Source organism: Neophocaena asiaeorientalis, unplaced genomic scaffold (genome assembly GCF_003031525.2).
Source record: "Neophocaena asiaeorientalis asiaeorientalis breed wild unplaced genomic scaffold, Neophocaena_asiaeorientalis_V1.1 scaffold116, whole genome shotgun sequence".
NCBI lineage: Eukaryota > Metazoa > Chordata > Mammalia > Artiodactyla > Phocoenidae > Neophocaena > Neophocaena asiaeorientalis.
Genome location: NW_020174561.1, coordinates 7,833,100 through 7,854,066, shown reverse-complemented (window position 1 = coordinate 7,854,066; position 20,967 = coordinate 7,833,100). Strand labels below are relative to the sequence as shown.

Here is a 20,967-nt window from a genome sequence, read left to right as displayed (position 1 = left end):
AAAAAAAAAAAAAAAAAAAAAAAAAAAAATATATATATATATATATATATACTTGTTGAATGAATAAAACTTGACTAATTCAGTTTATGTTTATACTTCTAAAATTTAATTTTTGATGGAAATGTAAAAATTTACTTATAAATATGAAATTTTAAAAACTTTCCATTTGACTTTCCTGAAGATAAAATATCAATTTTGAATAAAAATTTTAGTTGCTTTACCAAATCCATGAATTCTAAAGTATAACAAAATAGGAAAATTTGGTTTTTTTGTTTGCTTTCTTGTGTGGGTTACAGGGCTTTCTAGGAAAGTTCTAGGTTAAGTTAGTACACTATTATTTTTCTTCAGAAGATCAATGCTTTGCTAAAGATGAGTTTTCCACCTGAAATACTTTTTCTCTTCAAATATCATGTGAGTATTCTGGGTGCCTGACAGTTTAATTTTAAAACAGATGATTTCAATGATTATTTCCAGAATTTCTTCCTAAATGTATATACCACAATCTAGTCTTAAAGAAAAAAGACCTTAAACTCAATTTAGTCTTGGACCTCTGAATACATTTTTCAAAATAATAAATAAGCTGATGAAATATTTATTACCGAAAGAACTTCTCCCTTTCAATCAAAGATAGGGTTGGCTTCTGAAACACATTAGCCTCTTTTCCGTCGCTTTTCATCTGAGATCTATTAGAGTTAATCTCTCCTATCCGTAAAAATGAATGTATACCTTGTATATATGGACTGTGAACAAAAGTGCACAAATAAATCCCCTATGGATTAATTTGATTATGGAGCAAACTTGGCTTAACATCATTCATGAAGTTAAACAATAGGTATTTTCATAAATCAGTTTCAAAAATAAGAGCATAAAATATATAATGACGCTGAGATCCAAAATTTTATTTACTGTATTAAGAGTTTATAAGACTGATGAAATTAAAGCTCCAATTCAGCCATCCCAATAACATCAGAGCTAAGGTTTTATGCAATTTTATTAGCTAGAAAGACAACCACTGTAAAATGAACTCATTAATCTAAAAGTAATTTTTGAAATACTAATGTGATTTTTATTCATTCATTTATTCATGCATGCATGCCTTTATTCAGTATAAACGTTGAATCTCTGATATATTCCAGAATATAGCAGTTTGAAGGCTTAGGCCACATATCAAAACCTATTATACATTCTAATTATTCTTTTACTAGAATTTTCACATTGATATTTTTAATGAGACAATTTTATTTCTCTTTGGAGCAAAGGCCATCATATATATCTATAGATTTTCCCTTACTCCATTTAATGAAGGGGGCCTAAATTTTTTATTGATTTACCAAATGACTGAATAAAGGTCATCTCACATAAACTTTTCTAAAGTCAGCAGTATAATTCCTTGACAGCAAATATTGTCTGATGTATTTAAAAATTTTTTAAATACTTCCTATGAAATGTAAAGATAAGATCATTACATTTAGAAATGTATTTAGTCCTTGAACACAGTCTTTGGATCCACTGAGGTGTTAACTTGTAACTTGGCAGCCTTTCTGAACTCTCATACAAGGTTTTGCTGATTCAATTGTTTCTGTTTCTGCCAAGGGTAGCAACACAACTCTTGTCTTTCTTGAGTCACGGTCTGTCACTCCAGCCACTATTACTGCAAAGTAGAGTTAGATTCTGGGGTTAGTAGACATGTATGTTATTATTAAAAAACAATGAGTTGCCAAATCTCCTATCGATGAAAATTTGATCAAAGTTTAGTTATTCTGTTGGAAAAGAAATCTAGCTAGAAACAGGATTAAGAAATTCTTTTTTTTTCTTTTGGCTGCATTGGGTCTTTGTTGCTGAGTGTGGGCTTTCTCTAGTTGCGGCGAGCAGTGGCTACTCTTCGTTGCGGTGTGCAGGCTTCTCACTGCGGTGGCTTCTCTTGTTGCGGAGCACAGGTGTGCGGACTTCAGTAGTTGTGGCATACAGGCTCAGTAGTTGTGGCTCGCGGGCTCTAGAGCGCAGGCTCGGTAGTCGTGGCGCACTGGCTTAGTTGCTCTGCGGCATGTGGGATCTTCCCAGACCAGGGCTCGAACCCGTGTCCCCTGCACTGGGAGGCGGATTCTTAACCACTCTGCCACCAGGGAAGTCCCAAGAAATTCTTTAGGTAAAAACTTATGCTCTTAAAATTAGAAGCCCTTCATAAATATCAGTATTTTCTATAGCTTCAGATAAGTGCTTCTCAAATTGCCAGTCACCTGCTCAAAAAATATATTAAGATAGATCTATGTATCTATAATATATCTTACATTAAATATGCAGATTCCTAGGTCCCACTCCATACCAACTAAATCCAGAATCTCTGGGAGAGGGCAACTATAATCTTGGTTTTTTGTTTCCTATTTGTTTGTTTGTTACATTTCAGGTGATTCTTTTTGCATACTAAAGTCTAAAAGCCATTAAGTTAATCTTAAGAAAGTGGGTTTAAATGGCCCAACTAGTGCTTTTCAACCTTAATGAAAGATTGGAAAACTGCAGATTTGAGGACAAAAACCAGGATTCTACCACATAATCATAAAATGTGGGATATGGAGGTGATTCCATCTTCTCCCAGCTCCACTAGACTTCTCTTTCCTAAAATTCTTCTTTTTTAAAAAAATTTTTTTTTATTGCAGTATAGTTGATTTACAATGCTGTGCGAGTCTCTGCTGTACAGCAAAGTGACTCAGTTATACACATACAGACATTCTTTTTTTATATTCTTTTCCATCGTGGCTTATCACAGGATATTGAATACAGTTCCCTGTGCTATACATTAGGACCTTGTTGTTTATCCATTCTAAATGTAATAGTTTGCATCTACTAACCCCAAACTCTCAGTGCATCCCTCTCCCTTGGCAACCACAAGTCTGTTCTCTATGTCTATGAGTCTGTTTCTGTTTTGTAGATAGGTTCATTTGTGCCATATTTTAGATTCCACGTATAAGTGATATCATATGGTATTTGTCCTCTTTCTGACTTACTTCACTTAGTATGATAATCTCTAGTTGCATCCTAACATTCTTCTTTTTTAATCTTAGGATCCAAGGAAGAAAATTCTGAAAGTTCACATTTTTTTTTTTTTTAGCAAATTAACAATAGAAATATAGATATCGTTCAACTTGCCACAGAATTTAAAATTTCCTCTTAAATAGTTCTTGAAATCTGCAGTTTTGCCTCCGGTATCTCCTAACATCTACTAAGCACTTTCTATGTACCAGGGATTATATGTATTATCTCAGTGAATTCTTCAAATAATTTTAGATAGAGTCTACATGTAAGAAATATGTAGTTTAGAAAGATTGAAGAGCTTATACAAGGGCACCCAGCTAATTACTGTGAAGTCAAGACATGAACTTACATTGATCTCTAGAACTCTTAACCAGTGTATCACACTATCCAACAATCTAGAATGGAATTGGTAAATTATATAATTTCACTTAATTTTGTATATAGGTTTTCTTAATTTCTTGTCTCTGAAATTTATTTTTGATACATGTATTATAAATAATATTATTTAAATAAGGCATTAGACTCTGTTCTTCTTGGAAGTGCCAGGAGCATGCCCTCTTACAGTGTTTTGCATGGATCTATAAGACAAACTACTTGAGGTGGAGAGAGGTGAAGAGGGAAGGATGGGGAGGGGAAGGGAAGGGTCTTGTCTTAGATTAATGAGGTCTTTAAAATTCTAAATGTCCAGTTGAAGAGTGAGAGATGTGATCAGCCAAAAGCATGCCGTTAGCCAACCATTGTTACGTGAACACAGCTCAGTTTCACAAAACTTGACCCAGACTGCACTTCTTATCCTTCTTTTTTCCATCCAGGTACTAATCAACTCCTTTCATCTTTTTCATTTTCTAAATCTAGCTTCCTGCCTTCTTCCACTTTGTCCAACCTACTCAGCTAGGCTTTCTGTTGCGTTTTTGTATCCATTCTTCCTTCCTTACCAACTTAATCCCCTCCGCTGAGTTCCAGGTTCAGTCACTTTAGTGTTCGTCTCACCACCACCCACCCTCTTTGGTGTCCTGTTCTGATCACCAGTCCCTGGTTGTTCATCACTCATGTCATTTGTTTCTTTATGTTTACTCTTACTGTATTTCTTGGGGATGAAGGAAGAGGCAGAATCACCTCACAGATGGTTCTTCAACTTGATGTTTGACTCTTTGTATGTATAAATCTTGGATTTTCCTAGTGCAGTGGTTTTTACAATTTTTTAAAAGCAATATTTTTATCAGTGAATCCAGAATCCAAAGGAAATCTTCTATGGAACTGCAATATATGCAAATAAAAGTGAAAATAAAAGACAGTAAGTCCTCCATAAATATAAAGATATAGGTAACCTCCTGCTCCAAGATAAGGGCTGAAATGACTATATAACATTTACGTGCTCTTCCTTGGTCCTACATGCTTACGTTTTTCACATTATGCTTCTGAAATTGAGATGACTCTTATAATGTCAAAAGAAACCTGTCAGCCGTCAGGCCCAGGAATAACTTGAAATATGGGAACTTAGCAGTTCATAGAAGGTATATCTTCCTGTAAGTTCAGTTGAATTATTTGCGTTGGTTGTATCCCACAAGGTTGACTTTTAACTTAAATTTAGTTTCTTGCTTGAAATTTCTTGAGAAGGATTATTCTGTGATCTAGTTTTGAAAGAACAGTAATTATTTAGTCTGAAGTTTGTCTGGCATACCAAGCACTGTAATTAAGGTAGAAGTTGCCCAAGTTCAGCACTGTGCTTTACTTTGAAATTATACTGCCTGTCCTACAGGTGAAGGTGGTGTGAGTGCAACTTGTCACTTGTAACCCTATTCATAACTGTGAATACCAAGAATAATTCAAAAGTATGTTTTTGACCTGAATGTGAAGGCTTAGAAGAAAACTTTAATTATGACACTGAAGAAGGAAGTGGTGTGTAATTGTGTGAATAAGTATATAATACTGAAAAGGAAAATTTTTAACTGTGTATATTTAACTTAGAGGGGCTTTTTTGGAAAGGCCATTATTACACTGGTGATGAGTCTTGGAATCAATGTTACCTTATTGTTGAGTCAGCATGGTAAAGTATGGTAAAACCGAGATAATATCATATGCTTCTTGTTATCATTCCCTGGGAATTGCACAACTCTCTGTTATGCTGGAATGAAACCTTGTATAAGCAGGTATGCCAGAGATATGATGGGCTGCTAACTGAGCCTGGTGCAAGTCTATATATGCATGTCTTGGTGCATGTTCACTATAGACCGTGTTCACTTGGTTTATAGTGAACATGCTCACTTATGCAGTGTGGGTATAACCAATGACGGATTGCAATATGTTTAAATGGGTTCAAAGAGATGTCAGGGGAAGCTTTCCTGCACAGTGGACGCTAAATGAGTTAGCCTTGAAGTCCAGGATAATGTTTGGATGGATCCAGTGTGTTAAAATTTTCATATAACAGTTTTGGGAATGTGTGATGATTTTATTCTTATTTTTAGAATAGTAAAACATACTTTAAAATATTGACATTTCAAATCAAAAGTTGGTGAACTCCAGGAAGTATCTCAGGGGAACACTAGGTGTTGGGGTCCATAGTTTGAAAACCACTGAACTAGTTTTTCCCCCATATTGGTTGGTCTCGACCTTCCCTTGAGTCCTCATTTCACCCATCCTATGCTCTTAGAAAATGGTCTCACATTTGACTTTGTCTGTATCCTTATTGTCAACTCTGAAGCAGCAATATATAGGGGAAGAAACATGTACTTTGGAATCAGACAGACCTGGCTTGAATCCTTGCTCTGTGACTTAACAGCAATATGATCTTGGGTAATTTACTTAACTTTGATGATGATGTTATGCTCATCAGTACAGTGAGTTCTCCTCTTCTTAACACAGCTCAGCATTATTATGAGATCTAATATTCATTGAGTGTTTAATATGTGTATTAGTCAGCGTTCTCCAGAGAAATGAAACCAATAGGATATATATATATATATAATGATTTATTACAAGGAATTGGCTCACATGATTATGAAGGCTGGCAAGTCCAAAATCTGCAGCATAGGCTGGTAGGCTGGAGACCCAGGAGAGCTGACGTTCCAGTTTTATTCTGAAGGCAGTCTCCTGGAGAATTCTCTCTTGTTTGGTCGAGCCTGCATTTTTGTTCTATTCAGGCGTTCAGTTGATTGGATGAGGCCCACCCGCATTATGGAGGGCAGTCTGTTTTGTCCAATGTCCACCAAGTTAAGTGTAAGTCTCATCCAAAAACACCCTCTTGCCATCATGCTCTGATAAGCCAGTGCATTAGTTTGCTAGGGCTGCTGTAACAAAGTACCAAAATCTGGGTGGCTTAGACAACAGAAATGTAATGTCTCACAGTTCTGAGGGCTAGATGTCTGAGACCAGGGTGTCAGCCGGTTGGGTTTCCTCTGAGGCTCTGAGAGAGAATCTGTTCCATGTTCTCTCCCAGCTTCTGGTGATTTGCTGGCACTCTTTGACTTATAGACACCTCACTTTGATCTCTGCCTTCATCTTCACATGGCATTTTCCCTGTGTGCCTGTCTCTGTGTCCACATTTCATTTTTTTATAAGGACACCAGTCATATAGGTGTAGGGCCCACTCTAATGAACTCATTTTAACTTGGTCACCTCTGTAAAGATCACATTCTGAGGTACTTGGTGTTAGAATTAAAATATATCTTTTTTGAGAGGAGCACAATTCAACCGAAAATAGTAATAGTCTTCAGGAGCAGAATGAGCTATGGAAGGAATTTGAAACTCTAAAGTATAATACATATAGAGGGTTACACTAATTTATGAAAATTTTTAAAAAGCTGTGTGTACCTCATTTGTAATGGTACACAGGTAACATGGAGACAATGTCAAGTACGTCAGGTGACATGACATGGGAACGGTCAAGAAGGGTCAAAATAAAAGGATCCAGGGCTTCCCTGGTGACGCAGTGGTTGAGAGTCCGCCTGCCGATGCAAGTGACACGGGTTCGTGCCCCGGTCCGGGAAGATCCCACATGCCTCAGAGCGGCTAGGCCCTTGAGCCATGGCTGCTGAGCCTGCGCGTCCGGAGCCTGTGCTCCACAACGGGAGAGGCCACAACAGTGAGAGGCCCGCGTACCGCAAAGAAAGAAAAAATAAATAAATAAATGAAAAAGAAAAAGCATCCAGTTGTTCTTGAGTAGACTGAAGAACAACCTTCCATTTATGAAATTTTGGTACATTTCCACTGAGAATAAATAGCTTGAAGGCCAGACATTAGAATGTTTTGGTAATGAAGAGTGTTAAAAATGAAAACATTTTATTGAGGAGAATTAAATAATTTTGGCTGGAAGTTTTAGAATTATTGGCTTTAACTTATGACTCAGAAAAGGGGCATAACTGTTAATAAAGAGTGGTCCCTGGAAAAGTATAGGCACCCTCACATTTGCACTGCATTTACCATTGACTTGAAAAATATTTTCACTTCTTTTTTTTTTTTTTTTGTACTGCCTCAGGCACTGGACCAGACTATGGAGATATAAAGATGTATATTACAACTACATTGTCCTCAGGAAGTTAATCTTATGAGGGAAATAAACTAGCAAAGTATAATGTGGTAACATAAATTTAACAATTTAAAAAATAATTGAGTGACAGTTATGTGCTATGCTCTGTGGTAGGCAGGGAATACAGCAGTAAAAAAAATCTCTAAGGTATTTGCCCTTGGGGAGTTTATAGTCTGGCGTGTTTGGAAACACAGGGGTTTGGCAGACAAGCAAATAGACAATTAGTAATGACAGCTCAGGTGGAGGAAGTACAGGAGAGAATGGAATGCATGGGAGGAAAATTAAACCTAGATTGTAGAGAGACACACATAATTCATATGAAACTATTTCAATGCATTTGAGATTTTTGGGAAATAGAAGTCAGGTTTTATTTTGAGGAAGTTATTAATTTTTCTTCAATGTGACCTGGCATTTGGCTGGTGTTGGAACAAAACCAAAAAAAAATGCTGTATCAAATGATAGGAATAGGAGAATCCTTTAAAAAATTAAGAGCCATCTTATTATCAATGGTTTCATCCAGTGAGAGCTCCTGCAGAGTTTAAAAGGAAGAGAATCTGGCTTGATGTTTCCTTTAAAGTTCTTTTTCCTAACGTGTATATGCAAGCAAGAGATTATGACATTTTGAAGTAAAAATAATTCTTAAATGCCTGTAAAAATGATTTGCACTAAACTATCATCATTTGTGTTATGATTTCTGTTTTTAAGGACCTGATTGCAAAGGTGACTGTTCTGAGCTTTTAAATTGCTTGTTAGGATCTAATGATTCAGTCGTCCATTATTGTGTGTTTTGCTATTGGGGGAAAAAGTAACTTAGGTTATTTTGTGGATCTTTATTTACTTATATGTTGACTATATGAAAAAAAGATGTAGAGATTAAGTGAAGAGGATTTAAAGTAAGGCTTTTGCAGTGAAGTCTTATTTCCATGATAAACCTTGAACCAATGGTTGTCTCCATTCTCTGCTTCTGTCAGGCCTCCTTTTTTTCCTGGGATTCACACTGGGGATGAGTGAGGGTTCAGCCACTACTGTTCTCCTCCCCTTACATCTTATGGGAGTTTTACTGTCAATGTCCCTCTCAGTGATATCAAGCCTCCAAGAAAATGAAAAATAGCATTAGCATTGCTCCAGAACCTCAGGAATAGGATCTGAATCTTAAATCCTGAGTCATACAATGTGTCTACAAACACTCCACACCTTGCCAAAGCAGGGAGGAATAAAGAAGATGCTAAATTTACCTTTTTAAAAAAAAATTTTATTTAGTTAGTTATTTATGGCTGTGTTGGGTCTTCGTTTCTGTGCGTGGGCTTTCTCTAGTTGCGGCAAGCGGGGGCCACTCTTCATCGCGGTGCACGGACCTCTCACTATCGTGGGCTCCAGACGCACTGGCTCAGTAGTTGTGGCGCACGGGCTTAGTTGCTCCGCGGCACGCGGGATCTTCCCAGACCAGGGCTCGAACCCGTGTCCCCTGCATCGGCAGGCAGACTCGCAACCACAGCGCAACCAGGGAAGCCCCTAAATTTACCTTTTAATGCTATAAATTGTGATTTGTTTTTTAGAGGGTGAACTAATAACAATGGAAGATAAAAATGGGTTAAAATGCAACCAATGACCAAATTCCATATATAGTTTGAAGATGGGGAATTATCTGCAGTGGAGAAGTCTGAATACAATGCCATAAGCCTCTTTGAATCCTGAGAAATGATCATGAGTAGCAGCAGGATAACAGTATAACAGAACATACAGCATACGCAAGTTAAAGAGAAAGTTAAGATAAATGAGAAAAATTCTAGAATTTGACTGATCATATATCTGGCTAGAGGATTCCAAGCAGAACCCTAGAGACCAGATTTATCATGCCTAAATTTAAAAAATCACCAGCTTTGTCTTCCTGATGCATCATGTTTGAATGTTACCCTTGGAAGATTCATTCTTAACCATCTTCATCTTAAAACATTTCTGAGGTTGTCTCCAACCTCCATTTTACCATTCCATCTATCAAGCAAAATAAACAAGTAAACATCCTCAAATAAACTATGTTGGGTGGACTTAGATTGCTTTTTTTCTTTCTTTTTTAATTTTGGGAAAAGTTGCTTTGAAGCAGTAACTGGAAAGCCGGTATCACAGAGGATTTAATAAGTAGTGATTTTTTTTTGTACACATGGTGAGGGGTCATTAAGTCATTTGGAAGTTGAAGGTCATGAGAGTCTAGCATGTGATTTGCCTATTACAGCTCATACCAAACAGATCCCTGACTTCACAGCCCAGAGCTTCTCAGAGGATTTCTGTCCCCAAGAGAGGAGAGTTATCTCCATATTGCGAGAAAGACTTTAGCAGAGAAATATCAAGTGGCCTTGACTCCAGATGTTGAGTTAATTCTAGAATGGCAACCCTGACCCTGATGGACATGGGGATTTCATTGCTGAAGGATGAAGAAGCCTGTTAGAGAGTGTTTACTTTGGGTCCTAGTGATGGTGTCTGAACAAACTAGGTGAACAAAGAGCTTCAATAAGGGATTCAGAGTTCTGTGAAAAAGTGAGGGAGGGGCTTCCCTGGTGGCGCAGTGGTTGAGAATCCGCCTGCCGATGCAGGGGACACGGGTTCATGCCCCGGTCCGGGAAGATCCCACATGCCGCGGAGTGGCTGGGCCCGTGAGCCATGGCCGCTGAGCCTGTGCATCCGGAGCCTGTGCTCCGCAACGGGAGAGACCACGGCAGTGAGAGGCCCGCATACCGCAAAAAAAAAAAAAAAAAAAAAAAAAAAAAGGGAGGGAATAAGTGGGTTAATTATAAAACAAATACCAGTTAAATCAATATATCATGTGTGAGATATCCTTACATCACTCATGTGAAGTATGTTTTGTTCCTACCTTAGAAGATGGCGTAGATCTTGTTTTCCTTCTTTTCCTTTCATGCTTAAAACTGCTGCTCTGCTCTGTTGCTAGTATGGAATTGTCTAAAATAATAGAGGTGATTTTCTGATAGTCACACAAGTTTCTCTCTGTAAGCTTTTACAAATGCCAGCCAGTAACCCAGTGGCATTTCTACCATAAAATCAGAAGGCCAATCCATTTTCCCTCTTCCTTATTTTCTTGGTTTCAGATATATTTCTTTCTTTTTTTAAATAATTTAAAAAAATTTTTGGTTGCGTTGGGTCTTGCGCGGGCTTCTGATTGTGGTGGCTTCTCTTGTTGCAGAGTACGGGCTTTAGGCACGCGGGCTTCAGTAGTTGTGGCACATGGGCTCGGTAGTTGTGACACGTGAGCTCTAGAGTGCAGGCTCAGTAGTTGTTGCACTCGGGCTCAGTAGTTGTGGCTCGCGGGCTCTAGAGCGCAGGCTCAGTAGTTGTGGTGCACAAGCTTAGTTGCTCTGTGGCATGTGGGATCTTCCTGGACCAGGGCTCGAACCCATGTCCCCTGCATTGGCAGGCAGATTCTTAACCACTGCATCACCAGGGAATCCCCCGGATATATTTCTTATTGCCAATGAAAATAAAAATCAGAAGTTAGAGTGCAATGTTATCACTTGTCTTTCTAGGTTAGTAAAGAGCTCCTAAAAGTGAACTCATACAAGATGTAGCGATTTTGTTGGGTATAAAAAAAAAAAAAAAAAAAAAAAGGGAGGGAATAAGTGGGTTAATTATAAAACAAATACCAGTTAAATCAATATATCATGTGTGAGATATCCTTACATCACTCATGTGAAGTATGTTTTGTTCCTACCTTAGAAGATGGCGTAGATCTTGTTTTCCTTCTTTTCCTTTCATGCTTAAAACTGCTGCTCTGCTCTGTTGCTAGTATGGAATTGTCTAAAATAATAGAGGTGATTTTCTGATAGTCACACAAGTTTCTCTCTGTAAGCTTTTACAAATGCCAGCCAGTAACCCAGTGGCATTTCTACCATAAAATCAGAAGGCCAATCCATTTTCCCTCTTCCTTATTTTCTTGGTTTCAGATATATTTCTTTCTTTTTTTAAATAATTTAAAAAAATTTTTGGTTGCGTTGGGTCTTGCGCGGGCTTCTGATTGTGGTGGCTTCTCTTGTTGCAGAGTACGGGCTTTAGGCACGCGGGCTTCAGTAGTTGTGGCACATGGGCTCGGTAGTTGTGACACGTGAGCTCTAGAGTGCAGGCTCAGTAGTTGTTGCACTCGGGCTCAGTAGTTGTGGCTCGCGGGCTCTAGAGCGCAGGCTCAGTAGTTGTGGTGCACAAGCTTAGTTGCTCTGTGGCATGTGGGATCTTCCTGGACCAGGGCTCGAACCCATGTCCCCTGCATTGGCAGGCAGATTCTTAACCACTGCATCACCAGGGAATCCCCCGGATATATTTCTTATTGCCAATGAAAATAAAAATCAGAAGTTAGAGTGCAATGTTATCACTTGTCTTTCTAGGTTAGTAAAGAGCTCCTAAAAGTGAACTCATACAAGATGTAGCGATTTTGTTGGGTAGTTAATCATCCTATCTTTCTAGCCAGTTGTTCCAGCTATAATCAGTTTTGTGTCTCTTATTTGTGGCTTCATGCCCAGATAGAATAAAAATCAAACTAAAACCGTGAAACAATGCTCTGAGGCTGCGTTTCTAAAGTACACGGACTTGGGCTATTTTTTGTAGCATTGCTTATTGTCTCTCAATTGCTTAAGTCCCTGAAATCCAATACATCTGAATGGATTAAGTATAGCTGTTAGAAGTGGTCTTTTTATGCCAATGCTACTCCCTCACCATTCTTATTTTTTCTGTATTCATAGTAGTTCCAGCAATTAAGTGCTTTGCTTGTGGGGGCCAGGAATAAACGATTTATATGACTCATGTTTCATGTCATCAATCCTTGGATCCTTTCGTGGGCTTTGCACAGAGTCTTAATCACTTGTAGCAGCTACCCAGGCACTGACATATATGAAAGGGTTTAGAGTGTCAAAGTCACCATAATAAAAACGTGCATTTCACCAACTCTAGGAGGGAAAATCAAACATTCGGGAAAAGTTTCTAAAATCCATGCTGACAATTGATTTCTTAATACAAGCTTTTCTGAGATATAATTCACATACCAAAAAATTTACCTACTTAAAGTATACAAGAGATGTGTAACTATCACTACAACCAATTTTAGAACACTTGCATCACCCCAAAAAGAAATTCCATACCCATAAGCAGTCATTCCCCATTCCCTCCTTCATCCCCACCCTGGACAACTACTAATCCACTTTCTCCATAGGTGTGCCAGTTCTGGACATTTCATATAAATGAAACAATGTGGTCTTCTGTGACTGGCTTCTTTCACTTAGCACAATGTTTTCAAGATTCATCCAAGTTGTAGCATGTATCAGTATGTCATTCTTTTTTATCACTAAACAATATTCAAGTTGTAGGATTATACATTTATCCATTCAGCAGTTGGTAGATATTTGGATTGTTTCTACTTTTTTGCTTATTATAAAAAATGCTGTTATAAACACTTGTGTACAAGTTTTCATGTGGACACATATTTTCATTTCTCTTGGGCATATACCAAGGAGTGGAATTGCTGGGTCATATGGTAACTTTCTGTTTAATATTTTGAGTACTTTTCAGATTGTTTTCCAAAGTGGCTGCATCATTTTACATCCCCACCAGCAGGGTATAAGGGCTCTAATATTATTTTCCACATCTATGTCAACACTTATCGTTACCTGTCTTTTTGATTATAGCCTTTCTAGTGGGTGTGTAGTAGAATCTCACTGTGGTTTTGATTTCCATTTCTCTAATGGCTAATGAGGTTAAACATCTTTTCATATGTTTTGGGGTACTTGTATATCTTCTTTGGAGAAATGTCTATTCAGATCCTTTGCCAATTTCTAAATTGGGTTGTCTTTTTATTACTGATTTGTAAGAGTCCCTTGTATGTGCCAGATAGAGGTCTCTTAACAGATATATGATTTGCAAAAATTTTCTCCCATTCTCTGGGTTATTTTTTCTACTTTATTGATGGTCTGCTTTGAAGCATAAAAGTTTTATAATTTTTTTAATTTGTTAATTTATATTTATTTTTGGCTGTATTGGGTCTTTGTTTCTGTGTGAGGGCTTTCTCTAGTTGCGGCAAGTGGGGGCCACTCTTCATCGTGGTGTGCGGGCCTCTCACTATCGCGGCCTCTCTTGTTGCGGAGCACAGGCTCCAGATGCGCAGGCTCAGCAGTTGTGGCTTATGGGCCTAATTGCTCCGCGGCATGTGGGATCTTCCCAGACCAGGGCTCGAACCCGTGTCCCCTGCATTAAAGGCAGATTCTCAACCACTGCACCACCAGGGAAGCCCAAGTTTTATAATTTGATGATGTCGAATTTATCTATTTTTTCTATTGTTGCTTATGCTTTTCGTATTATACTTATCTGTGTGCTGCTTTTTTTTTCCCTTCTAAAATTAGTCCTAATATGGCAAATTTGGTACAAGTGTAGGCTTTGGTATCACAGTCCTGTTTTGAAATTCTAACTCTGCCTTGGATAAACTATTTAAGCTCCCTCAGCCTCAGTTACTCATCTGTAAGATGGAGATAATATTAGGGCTTATCTCTTGGATTGTAGTGGGGATCAGATGAAATAACATATGTGAAATACTTAGAATTTTAGAGAGTTATAGGAATAGTCTATTAAGGTTAGCTAGTACTTTTGTTATAATCCCTATAATAATAAACTTTAGTGCTCTGAAAATTAAAGCCAAGTAGTTTCTATGAAGAAGCAGTGCAATAACGTACAGCTGTAATATTTTATAGACAACATTGAATTTGGCCCCCATGAAAACCAGGTAGTCATAGTAATTATTTCCAGCAGGAGCTGCAGCTGAGAGAGCTTAAGAAAAGCTATTTCCAAGGTCACATGACTGGAAAATGACAGAGTTAAAACCTAGAGTTTTCTTAAAATCACTAATTCAGTTTTTTTAGTAATGGATTCGCAGTAGAAGTTAGGTGACTGGAGTTTTGTAGTCTTCATGATAAAGTTTTACCTCAGACAATCATATCAGGAAAGAAAAGAAAGCAGTTTTATGGGAAATGAAAATAGTGAGCATTATATGAAAATCATGGAGTTAAAACATATTTGACTAGAAAGTTTATGTGCATAGCTAGCCATATCAAGTACTAATTATAATATGTAACTTCTTCTTTAATTAAAAAGAACTTCCTCCTTATTTCCAAAGTTATACATGCTCATAGTTTAACATTAGTGAATATAGATAAGCAAAAAAGAAAATATCTTTCCTGAAGTTTTCTTAATATGCTTACATTCCAAATACATTTATATTTGGGAGCATCTTTTAAAATGGGCAGATCGATTTCCTATTTAATGTTTAGATTCATTAAGCATGAAGTTAAAGTAATTTATGTTATGGTTTTAATTTCTGGGCCTCCGGAAGGTTTTTCAGAATTGGTTTGTAGTGTTTTGTTGAGCAGCAAATAATTATCTTTCCAAATCTTCTAAAATTCATTGACTACATTTACTGTTTACTCATCTACAGAAAGAAAAAGAACTTCTACAGTTCTCCTGGTAAACTAGGAGCCTCATGAGAAATTAACTCTCAAACAGAAAAATAGTTCATCTTTAGCAAGCAAAAAGGTGATTCAGCTGACTAAAGTTGTTATTTATTATAAATTTACCATTTTATGGGTAAGCAGCAAACCCTGTTTAATTACCTTGTGGGATGAGAGGACAGAGACTCACCGACTTGACCCTCACCCCAGTGCTGTGACTTTGGGGTGCATTCTTGAAGCCTACAAGTTTTATACAGGACTTTTGAGAGCTAGTTGCCACTACTTTCTCAAGTTTTATTTTTACTAAAATTCATTGAGAAAAAACATATCCAACTATAAGATAACACCAGATCTAAGTTGGTAAAATAACTGTGACATTTGAAGTGATATTTATGTGAATTAGAAAAGAAACATCCTTTTAGAGATGAAATGACTTCTGGTCTCAAATCAATTCTTCCCATCATAGCCATTAATCAAAAAGCCTAAAGCAAACGGGCAGAGTATGCTGCAGGAATTTGAGATTTGTTGTTACAGTCTGTTCAAATGATTCCCCCTCTTTCCTCAGCCTGAACTTCACCGTTTTCTTTAGTTAGGACTATCCAGCTTATTTGGGCTATTTCAAACTCATGGTAAATATATTGGATGATGAGAAAACCTCTAGCGTATCTAATTTTGTCCATACTAAGCAGTTTAGAGTAATTTCTACTTAGTTCCTCAAGTGTTATTTCATGCAAAAAGGAAAAAGGCTGAGTCATTTGAGTGTATCCGTTTGTCAGTATTTAGGAGATGTGTCATGCAACCATGGGTTTGAATTTGCTATTTCATTTCATTTTATCTGGCTAGTTAAATCAAAAGTAATTTTAAATAATGTGGAGGCATGATTGTTTTATACAAACAAAATCATTTGAAACTGAAAAGATCTGATACCTGACCTTCATCTTAAATTCTAGCAGATGAAAATGTCAGATGCCTCTGTTGGATTAATAAAAGCCAAATGTCAAATGGAAAAATGATTATAAGCTTTAATTATGTGGTTTTACGGGGATAGGTTTCATGAAAATCAAAGCTTTAATAGTGTCTATAATTGGAAAATTCTTTTCATCATAAGGAATTACAAGTCACTCTAAATTTATGTAGAAATCGGAAATTTTGTCCTAAGAAAAGAAACTAAATACAGTTTCATGGTGTGTATGTGTGTGTATATATTAAAAAAAATCAAGTGATAGCATTTTTCCTTAATAAAACCTGAAGACTCTTATCGTTAAGTGCACAGTGTGTCTGGGTACCAGAATTTTTTTAAGTTCGTTGAAAACTTTAGGATATATATATAATAAATTTATTTATTGTTATTATTTTTTGCTGCGTTGGGTCTTCATTGCCGCATGCGGGCTTTCTCTCGTTGCTGTGAGCGGTGGCTTCTCTTGTTGCGGAGCATGGGCTCTAGGCACGCGGGCTTCAGTAGTCGTGGCTCACGGGCTCAGTAGTTGTGGCAGACGGGCTTAGTTGCTCCATGGCATGTGGGATCTTCGCGGACCAGGGCTCGAACCCGTGTCCCCTGCATTGGTGGGTGGATTCTTAACCACTGCGCTACCAGGGAAGTCCCAAAATTTTAGGTTATAAAGAACTATATATCTTAAGGATCTCTGTCTGCTACCTTGTGATTAATGATTAGCTAGTTTCTGTTAGAAATAATGAGAACTTTGGAAACTGTCACAGTTTCTAAGTAGATCAATTTATAAGTCCATTTTCAATACACAGTGACAGGTTATGAATGAAGGAGAAGGGTAAGATCAGTTAGAGGTGAGAGGAAGGGTGGGTGGGAGCAAATCTGAGGATAAGGAGGAAGAATAGTGTTTATTGCTTTTGGTTATTCCAGGTGTACCTGCCTTGCTAATGAAACACCTGGGTACTCATTAATATTTAATGGAAGAAATGCTGAAGTAGAAATCCTGAGTTGGCATTTCTAAATTCTATCCAAGTATGTTTAACATACTCAGGCTCATTCAAGAAAAAGTGGTGGCTGAAGTTTTACAGTAACTAATATTTCAGTGAATGTCTAAGTGTAGATACCTGGGGAGTTTTTTGTTTGTTTTGGTTTTTTTTTTTTTTTGTATTTCTGTGACTGGCTTGAGGTAGTCATGGAGACCTCCTTGATGGGGCAGAAATTTCATTCAATTTTCTTTTTGGTTTAATCTCACGAAATAAATTCTTTCAGATAACTCTGGTGATTGCCAGGCAGCCTAAGGTTAATTGATTTTAGTTCTCATAATTTACCTTAAGCTGTTTCTATTTCAGGTTACAAATATAGGTTTACTGTAGTGAATCTGTCAGAAACACTAAATTATATTAATAATTATAAATGGCTAATTTTTTTTTTTTTTGCGGTACACGGGCCTCTCACTGTTGTGACCTCTCCCGTTGTGGAGTACAGGCTCCAGACGCGCAGGCTCAGCAGCCATGGCTCACGGGCCCAGCCGCTCCACGGCATGTGGGATCTTCCAGGACCGGGGCACGAACCCGTGTCCCCTGCACCGGCAGGCGGACTCTCAACCACTGCGCCACCAGGGAAGCCCTAAATGGCTAACTTTTAATACTACTGAATATGTTAGATTTGATGATGCTGGGCTGTGGAACTCTTGATAATCAAAACTAGATGTCTTGGTATAACATAGATATTAAAATGGGCATGGATAATGCAGGAAGCTTTTTATAAATGTAGGTGTTACTTAAAGTATTTTAAAAATGAGCTAGAAACTCATTAATGGAAACGGTGATCAGGTCTTAGATATGGACCAAAAGATGTATGTTTATTTAGTTTTTAAAAGAAAGAAAAGATTTGTTTTTAAATTTCCTGCAAATGTCTTTGGTATTGTAATATTTACAGATAGTGAACTTCTCTTTATTTGTAAATTTAGTTTCATATTTTAACAATTTCAAACATACTGAAAATGAAAGGTTTATTAATACATGGAGTATATTTTTCTCTTCCAAATTTTCCATAGGCCCCTTCCTTTCCATTCTCAATGCTATTACCCTTGTTCTGAGTCTTTCAACCATCTGGCAGTAAGTGATCTACTGCTGTTGGCCCTTTCTGGCTGAGCTGATTGTTAAATTTTCAGGAACTTTGTGAGCTGGTTGTTAAGTACAACTAGTATTAAAAATTAATTGATTTATGCTTACAATCAAATAAATTATATTAAAACAAAGGTAATAATTGAAAAGTTATCACTACATAATCATTATCTATGTATTGAGGGTATGTTGATTGTATCTGAATGGTAATCACACTATCTTATAATATGCAGCTGTGTATCTCTTCTCAACTTTGTGTTCGGTGACTTCACATTTGGTGACTTGAAACTGGTCGTGGTGGGAATATTTACACCACAGAAATTGGCAAATACCATAAGTCACGTTTTGTTTTTTGTTTTTTCCTGGAGAGGGCATGATTAAAGATTTGTCAGTACACGACACCACACTACTACCTGCAGTCTGCTAGCTTCTGGTCTCCCTGCTTCCAGACCTGCGTTCCAGCACTATGTCTAGAATAACACACCAAGTTTAATTTTCCTAAACATAAGAGCTGAACATGGTAAAGGAAGAAATGACATCAGAAGAATGTGGTAAAAATCTAGTTTGTGGCATTTAGTAACGGACAAATTTAACATCTCTGAGCCTCCACTTCTTTATCCTTAAAGTAGGGCAATGATCTCTTCTTGTTCTACCTACCTATCAAGACTTTCCAATGAAAATCACAATATGCTAGTGTTTGTGAAAGTGCTATATACGCATAATTTTTTGATTAGTAGTAAACACTTGCTTCACCTTTTCACTTCTTAAGTTTACAAAGGCTTATAACCAACAGAATGGAGTTTATATCCTAAATTGCTGTCCCAGATTTTTCACACCCTTACTGCCCCCTGTATTGGCAAATGTGCTTCCAAAGTGCTTATGTTGGCTACTAGATTGTGAGTGCCAGGCAGGTGTGCCAGCACTCTCACAGACGATGCCCAATGCAGATGCTGCATGATCACAGCACTTCTTTAACTGCTGTGTTCAGACTGTCCTTAACTATTTTCATTCTTGCTCTCCAGGAGAAATTGCCCATGGATCACACTGGGCAATAAAGATAAAACAATTATCACCCTTTGCTGAAGTTTGAAGGCTCTTGTTAAGATGCAAATATTGCAAGTTAATGGAAGAGACTGACATATTAAACCATTGTCACTTGTTGATATCTTGGTCAGAAATGGTTGGTGAAACTACTGAGCCTTTGAGCAGGGTCTTTTTTTAAAAAAAATATTTATTTATTTATTTGGCTGTGCCGGGTCTTAGTTGTGGCACGCTGGATCTTTAGTTGCAGCATGCGGGGTCTTTAGTTGCGGCATGTGGGGTCTAGTTCCCTGACCAGAGATCGAACCTGGGCCCCCTGCATTGGGAGGGTGGAGTCTTAACTGCTGGACCACCAGCGAAGTCCTTGAGCTGGGTCTTAATTCAGGTAAATTTTAAGGAAGGACAAGTTGTAGAGACATCAGGAACACAGGGCAGTGGCTGACTGAAGAAGGTGGAGACAAGGGAAGTGTAAACAAGAATCTGGACTCTTGGAGTGGGAGTGGTGAAGGTGGACATGAGAGCCTTCTGCAAAGTTTTGCCCTGAAACAATGTCAAAATGTTTGCATTTGGCATAGCATTTCCTCTTTTTATTCCGAATGGCTTTGCTGGAATAATTTTCCTAGTACAAGTTTATTTTGCTTCTCAGATATTGCTAAAACACTCCCTATTGATTTTTGGTGGGTAACATGAATTTTGATGTATTACCAACGTCTCAATGACACCAAATTTTAGGACTCTCTGAAGAAAAGAAAGATGGTACGGGTAAAAGCATATGTTGGGAATCACTGATTCCAAGTTCAATTTCTTTCTTTAATAAATACATGACACATAGCACAGGGAGATCAGCTCGGTGCTTTGTGACCACCTAGAGGGGTGGGGTAGGGAGGGTGGGAGGGAGACGCAAGAGGGAGGAGATGTGGGGATATATGTATATGTACAGCTGATTCACTTTGTTATAAAGCAGAAACTAACACACCATTGTAAAGCAATTATACTCCAATAAAGATGTTAAAAAATAAATATATGAAATTTCACATGAGAAAGGTCTCATTTGCTCAAATTTCATTTAGAAGTTTCTCTTTGTACGTGATTTCTTTGTTTTACAATTCTCCTGCCCCTCTCTCCTTCCTCTTTGTTTTCCCTTGTCTTTGACTTCTTTTTAGATTTTCTTATCTCTGTGAAGATTATTTTTCCTTATTCACAGTATTTAGAAACAATGTATTTGAAAATAACTGGAGTATCCTGCATAAGTATTTACTATGCCAGCTTCCCTAGCTTCCATCATAAATTGTTATTTATTAGATGCCTAGAGGGCAGATGTGCGTAACTGCTATGGGGTGAGGAGACAAAACATAAAATTATGATCCCCACCCTCATTCAGCGGTGATGATTAAGTGAACAAATTGATACTCCAGCTACAGTCAGTTCATTCAACAAATAGCTCATTGCTGAGTACTGTGAGCTATGGTTAACAAAATTATATAAGGGTGTTGTTTGAGGGTCTGTCTTCTTATTCACAGATCATTTTGTATTTGAAGTGGTAGAGAGTGGACTTCAGCAAACTATAAACTCCTAGTATCTGGTTATTTGGGGGAATTTTCTTCTTTTTTTTTCTTGAAGAATACTTTTAGTATAGAATGTTTAGCAGTTTGTTTTTATCCTCTGGGAAAGATCATGATTCTACCGTCATCCCCCATCCTTTTAGACAAAGCTATAGTCACATCAGTTCAGCGGTGATGATGTTTTATATAGTTGTGTTCTGTAAGATATGACTCCCTGGCACTTATATAAGTTGACTTATTTTATTCTCGT

General features: G+C 37.5%; 1 protein-coding gene across 1 annotated transcript in view; it reads left to right on the top strand.

Annotated features, from left to right (window-relative positions):
• Positions 1-20,967, top strand: part of CFTR (CF transmembrane conductance regulator) — a 190,147-nt gene that overhangs the window by 8,754 nt on the left and 160,426 nt on the right. The gene's annotated exons all lie outside the window — the stretch shown is intronic.